This window comes from Austrofundulus limnaeus, unplaced genomic scaffold (assembly GCF_001266775.1).
Source record: "Austrofundulus limnaeus strain Quisiro unplaced genomic scaffold, Austrofundulus_limnaeus-1.0 Scaffold38, whole genome shotgun sequence".
NCBI lineage: Eukaryota > Metazoa > Chordata > Actinopteri > Cyprinodontiformes > Rivulidae > Austrofundulus > Austrofundulus limnaeus.
The window spans coordinates 166,733-173,811 of record NW_013952440.1 but is presented as its reverse complement, the minus strand read 5'-3'; positions in this window follow the sequence as shown (position 1 = coordinate 173,811).

Genomic DNA, 7,079 nt, shown 5'->3' with positions numbered 1-7,079 from the left:
CACACACACACACACACACACACACACACACACACACACACACACACACACACACACACACACACACACGTTCTGGGCTCAGCTCCGTATAAGGAGGGGGCCATCCAGCAGGGGAGCCACAGGGTTAAATATACTTCGAAGCTCCGGGAATGTCAAACAACTCCAACCAACCTGCCAAAGGGTGTTGCACCGCCGCGCAGAGGGGAACACAAAGAGCACATTTGCTCATTGTCTCATTAACGTAAGGATTTTCTGACCGCTGTGAACAGAAATCACATTGTTAAAAACATACCGCAGTATTTTTCAAGCTGGGTTCGGTTTGCACAAATAATATCTTACCTGTTGCAGATATCCTTTTGACTGACTTCAGTTTGGAGAAACAGAGTATAAGCAGGGTTGCTGTGTTGACAGGAAGTGCTCAAATTTATTTTCCAGAGAGCGAGAGAATAAAACAAAACTGAATTAGTTACAAGAGACTATAAAACCCTTGATTTGAAATAAAGTTAAAGCCAAAGGCAGGAATTTAAAAGCACAAAGCAGGTCCACAGGGAGCATAAAACAAAATAAAGTTAAAATAWACAATTAACTACAACAAAAAGCTAGATTAACTTAACCAAGCCTGGCAGACAAAAACAAACTGATATTATTTTTACACAGTTGCTTAATCATCCAGTAAAATCCTGTTTTTTCTCATTTTCTACCCTTTGTTTCACACAAGTTGAGCAATTAGAATTAAAGCTAAATGTGATCAAAAGACAGCAGTTTCTAAAACTGGAAAAATTCCATAACAGCAAAAAATAAAATCTCAACCATTTAACATTTTGTTTAACATTGTCAGGGGCCTACAGGACAAAACACCTACACTTTTTAGAAACATGCCAACATATTTGCGGGTTGTTGTTGGTATTGTTTTGCTGAGTCAGGTCAGGACCCCTTCCCTGACCTGGAGGAGGCATTCTAACCTTTTCAGGCTCAAGACCATGGTCTTGGATTTGGCGGCACTGATCCTCACCCCGGCACGCTTCACACTCCGCTACAAAATGCTCCAGTGAGAGCTGAGGATCAAGATGAAGCCAATAGGACCACATCATCCGCAAAAAGCAGAGCTGTAGTATAGTGATTATTAAATTGTTGAAATAAAATTAATAGGTTTTGATTTTGTAGATTTCAAAGACTGAGTAATGATCAGTTTCTGCCAACAGCTGAGAATCAGTTCAGTTTTTCTTGATGTTTTCCACAAGTGTCAACTCAAATCTCAAATCAAAATAATTTCATACATGACACAAGCAGCAACACACTAAATAACGGCAAGTGTTGAGTAGAGTTGATGTGCTTTAACAAGGTCTAACTATGTTTTCCTCAAAGGAGGAAAGGTCTCTTCAGACATTTATGACATCTCCTTGCACCAGAGAAGTGGGGGTGACTGGGGGCCTCACCCAAAGATCTGGTGACACAACAAGGAAATGTGAGAACCTGAAGTGTGTCCTCAGTTTGTGTTCTTGGAGACTCTCTTGTCAGACAGCACCTGGCTTTCGTTTGGATCTGAGAGCAGTTTTTCAGGAATCGTGGCAGCAAAGTAATGAAGGTGGTCCACAGAAACTAGGATATCAGGAATGTTATGGCTGGCAGAGCTTTGAAAGTTGGAAAAACTATCTGTCCAAGCCGAGGTTAGGTACCAGCCTGGCAGTGAGTGAGTCAGGCTTTTGTGATCTTTAGTCACTCTTTTAATGCTTAGACAAACCCATTATAACTTCAAAATCTATCTCCAGTTTTTTTTCTGCTTTGGTTTGAAAAATTGTTGTGAAATTGTGACGTGCACTGTCTACAAGGCTCCACAATTGTTTTTATGGTTAATGGAAGTAAATGCAGCACTTGCTTCCTAATTTTCAAGCTTTGATGATCTCTAAATCCTTAAAGGCACAGTGTGTAGGATTTTGTCAATTCTTTTAGCCAAAATTGAGATAGTCACTAAAGACAATAATAAAAACATGTCTAATCATTGCAGACAAAGACCTTGTTTTATTATTTTTACCTTATAAAAAGCTGTTTATACCTCCATGGTCGCGGGTCGCCACTACAGGCAGCCACCATCTTGCACCGCCATCTTGTCCACGAAGGCTCATGAAGGACAAACTGCGGTGGCGGCGTCAAGAACGGTTTTAGTTGTAATACTATAAATGTAATATTTGTTGTCTGTCATTGTAGCTGRGATAATTTTACTTATTAAAGCTCATAATCTTACCACTTGAAACATCACTAGCCCTGAAGCTGCTGGTAGACATCGCGGTTGGAATTATCGAAGGTTTTTGACACCTGAGAGACACCGTAGCAGCTCCTTTGCATTTGGAAGTGGGGGGTGGGGGTGGGGGGAGGACCAGGGAGGATGATTCAACCACTCAACCACTAGATGTCGCTGAAAACAACAAATCCTACACACTGTGCCTTTAATGGGTGGTCCGATTTAAAGAAAACTAAACAGTTTTGGAATAAGTACATAAAGTTAAAAAGGGAGTAAAACGGGGAAAAACTGAAAATTTGTGATAATGACATAACTTTTTGTTGTTGTTGTTGTTGTTGTTGTTGTTGTTGTTGTTGTTGTTGTTCTTGTTGTTGTTCTGCCCACCTCTAGTCATATAAACAAGATGCGAGAATGGTAAGTAAAGTATAAATCAACCTTCCATGAGTTGTGGGATCCACATGCTGCGTCTCCAGTATTCTTACTCCTTTTAAAGTTGTGTCCCACCAATGTGTTACTAAAATTTGAGTTTGCTTGCTCCTGTCCCCCTAGTCTCCGTTTGGCTCTTTACATGAAATTCATTACATTAAACTACAGCTTTTACCTGTAAAGCATGGAGGTGGTAGTGTCATAGTTTGAGTTTCTTGGTCAGAAGCAACAGCAATCAACGTAATTTTGTCTATCTGGAACAGGTAAGATATTTGTTCAAAATAATTCCTCTATTAACTTTTAAAAAATCTGAACTCTTTTTTTTTTCAATTTACAGTGGGTAAAATAAGTATTGAACACGTCACCATTTTTCTCAGTAAATATATTACTAGAGGTGCTAATGACATGAAATTTTCACCAGATGTTGGTAACAACCCAAGTGATCCATACATACAAAGAAATCAAACCGTAAATGTGCAGAAATGAAGTTATTTGTAATAATGTGGAATGGCACAGGGAAAAAGTATTGAACACACTTAATGAAATTTATCTAATACTTTGTACAAAAGCCTTTGTTGTCAATGACAGCTTCAAGACACCTCCTGTATGGAGAAACTAGTGGCATGCATTGCTCAGGTGTGATTTTGGCCCATTCTTCCACACAAACAGTCTTCAAATCTTGAAGGTTTCGTGGACCTCTTCTATGAACTCTGATCTTTAGTTCTTTCCATAGATTTTCTGTTGGATTCAGGTCAGGTGATTGGCTGGGCCATTCCAGCAGCTTTAGTTTCTTTCTCTGAAACCAACTGAGAGTTTCCTTGGCTTTGTGTTCGTACCTGCTAATTCCAGGTCTTTCTGAAGCTCTCCACAAGTGGTCCTTGGCTCTTGGACAACTCTTCTGATAATTCTTTTCACTCCTCTGTCAGAAATCTTGTGAGGAGCACCTGGTCGTGTTCGGTTTATGGTGAAATAATGTTCTTTCCACTTCTGAATTATGGCCCCAACAGTGCTCACTGGCCAGTGGCCATCATTTGGGACTGAACCAGCTGATTTTAACTTGCACTGACAAGGGGCAGGCTTGCTTTCTAATTACTGAGAGAGTTCAGCTGGTGTCTTGGCTTTCCATGCCTTTTTACACCTCCCTTTCTTCATGTGTTCAATACTTTTCCCTGTGCCATTCCACATTATTACAAATAACTTCATTTCTGGACATTTATGGTTTGAATTCGTTGTATGTAGGGATCACTTGGGTTGTTACCGATATCTGGTGAAAATTTCATGTCATTAGCACCTCTAGTAATATATTTACTGAGAAAAATGGTGACGTGTTCAATACTTATTTTGCCCGCTGGAGATGAACAGTGGCTGAACCTGGGGTAAATAAGAGTAAGAAAGTTCACCATTTTCATGTTTTTCATAAATAAAGTGACTCTCAGACAAACACTGAAGAGTTGCTTATTTATTAGTTGGTTACATATCTGCACCTTGGCGTAACCTTCAAGCCTCAGTGCAGCTTCTGCAGTGGTCCGACCCTGCAGGGCGTCACATTCTCCAAGGTTCCTGAAAGAACAGCAGAGTTCTGCCGTTGTGTCATAGCTGCCGGCCTACATGCCCACCAAACTATTTATACCAGAGGAGCACAACTGCTGCTGTAGGTACAGTCATAGGGAGGCACTTCACAACCCAGCTGCCCTGCCTCTGCTAATAATACAATACACACTTTCTAAACACACACTACACTAATGCTGCTGATGCTTTTGGCGCTCACCATCCTCCCTCAGAGAGCATCTATCACACTGATGAGCTGACGTGTCCCAGCTCTCACAGCAAGCCAGAGAGCCTGCACACACACTGCTTACATCATAACTGAGCCTGTCTCCTTCCAGCTACATTATCACCGCTGTGCTTTATGAGAGCACAAAGTTTAGAATGGGCTGCAGGAACCTGATCCCTGCAGGAGATTGAGCTAAATGTCAGTGAGCCACCTTGAACTCCACCAGTTTAYAACAGAGGAAACACAGAACAGGGGCTGATCTGACAGTCTGACAACATCTTCCAGATGTTTACTTCCGTTCTATCATAGAAAACCTCATTAAAAGAAGGAAAACTGATGTGAAATCAAACAAGCTAAACTTTTATGCCAGGGATGGCCAAGATATTTTCAGGGTGGGACCATAAAAACAAGGCAAATATTCTATTTCTCTGAACTGGTACCTAAGGTGCATACCTTCTTGATCATTTCCATAACCCAAATACATTTCTCTATTTTTTGCACACATTCACACACAAACACCAATTTCATCATTGTAGTCATCATCAAAGTATGCTTTAAAATACATATGATGTGACTTAAAATCTGGAAATACTTCCAGCAAACTCAAGCATACAGAAGATCTGAGTGAAACACACTGGAGACTTTACAGTGACTAGTCAATCAACCGGGCTGGCCAATCAAGATGGCCGCCAAGGCCACCTCTCTGGCTACATATTGAACTTCTTCTTTATATTTATTTTTAAGAAAAATAATGTTAAGACTGAAAGTATAATGAAGGATTGACACTTGCAATGATAGTCTGTCCAAATTCTGCTTAAATTGCAGTTTTTAGGTAAATAGGAGAACTCAGCATCTTAAATACAATACACTGTTAAATGGACATTCAGTGATTTGGTTAGGAAATTGATAGCATTGTAAAGCTAAACCTGTGGTTGAGTTACTCGGTTAACTTTTTTCTATTTTGCCGTTTTGTGAAACACAAATGAATTTATTTGTGTATGACTTTTATCTCAGCTGAGAAGTTTAATATATATAATAAAAACCATGATCGACTAAAATTTGACATGGCAGTTTTTTTATTATTATTTTTATGCTTGATGACACTATATGGTGTGCAGAAAATTTTAAATCATCTATAATTTCTTAACTTTTGTTTTTTTTGTGATATTTTAAAGTGGAAAAAATCTAGTTGAGACCCGAAAGAGGAGCTGCTCAGCGTGCATACAGAGAAGGATATTCTACATGTACAGCTTTGACAGCTCTGACAGATGAATGGTTAAGATGTATTGACAAAAAACAATTGGTTGGATCTTTGTTTTTAGATTTCAGTGCTGCTTTTGATATTGTAGATCACAAGCTTCTGATTATGAAATTGTCAGCTTATGGCTTTGATAAATCTGATGTTAAATTTATGTGCAGTTATTCGACACAAAGACAACAATGTGTTATGTTTAATGGTTTTTGTTCTGAGGTTTTAACTTTTCCATGTGGTATACCCCAAGGCAGTTGACTGGGTCCACTGTTGTATAGTATCTTTGTGAATGATATGCCATATGTGTTAAATGATGCATTTACCATTGTTTATGCAGATGACATAACAATATCTGTGTCCTCAGAATGATTGGTCCAGGTTAATAAGAGGTTACAGCGGGAACTGTGGTCTGTATATGTGTGGGCAACAGAGAACTTGCTGTAGCTTAATATATTAAAAACTAAGTGTATGATATTGGGTTCTGAATGTTTGGTAAGAAAAAATCCATTGTTGGATGTCTTTTTGAATAATCAGCAGATTGAGCAAGTCAGGGAGTTTAAATTGTTAGGAGTTACTTTGGATCAATCGTTGTCATGGTCTACACATATTCATAATATTTTCAGTAAAATGTGCAGAAATGTCGCTGTTATTAGACGTAACGCGCACTTTATGTCTTCTAAAGTAAGAATATTGGTGATACAGTCATTAGATTTATGTCATCTAAACTACTGTTCTGTTGTGTGGTCCAGTGGTCTAAAGAAGGATTTAAATAAGTTACGAATTGCTCAAAATAAAGTTGCAAGATTGGCACTTGGTTGTGATTTTATGACCAGTGTTGATTTAATGCATATAGGAATTTAATGTGGTTAAAGGTTGAAGAAAGATTGAAATATGAACTTGTTTGTTTCTTCTGTAGAATCTGGACTACACATAAACCTGCCATCTTGTTCTCCCAGTTGTTGCCCACTTCGAATAGACATAGTTTTGCAACTAGATATGCTGCTTCGGTGGCCTTTATTTTACCCTTACCTAAAACTAATATATTGAAACAAACAGTTATGTTTAGAGCTATTGGTTATTGGAATATATTATCTCTTGATATAAAAGTATTAGACAATGATTACAATTTCAAAGCTATTGTTAAAGATTGGTTATTCAAAGGTGTGTTATGAGAGAGGTTGTCAATTGATTCATGTTTTAGGGGTTTAAGTTAATGTTTCTTTTATGAAATTTACAATGGTTTTTATTTTATTGTAATTTATTTCTTTTATTTTATTTTATTATGTTGTAAGTGTTGAGATTTGTGTTTTAGTTTGTATTTATTGCTATGTTGTATTTTGTTTGTTGGGCCCCAGTAAGATTAGTCTCTTCTTTGAAGAGACCAATGG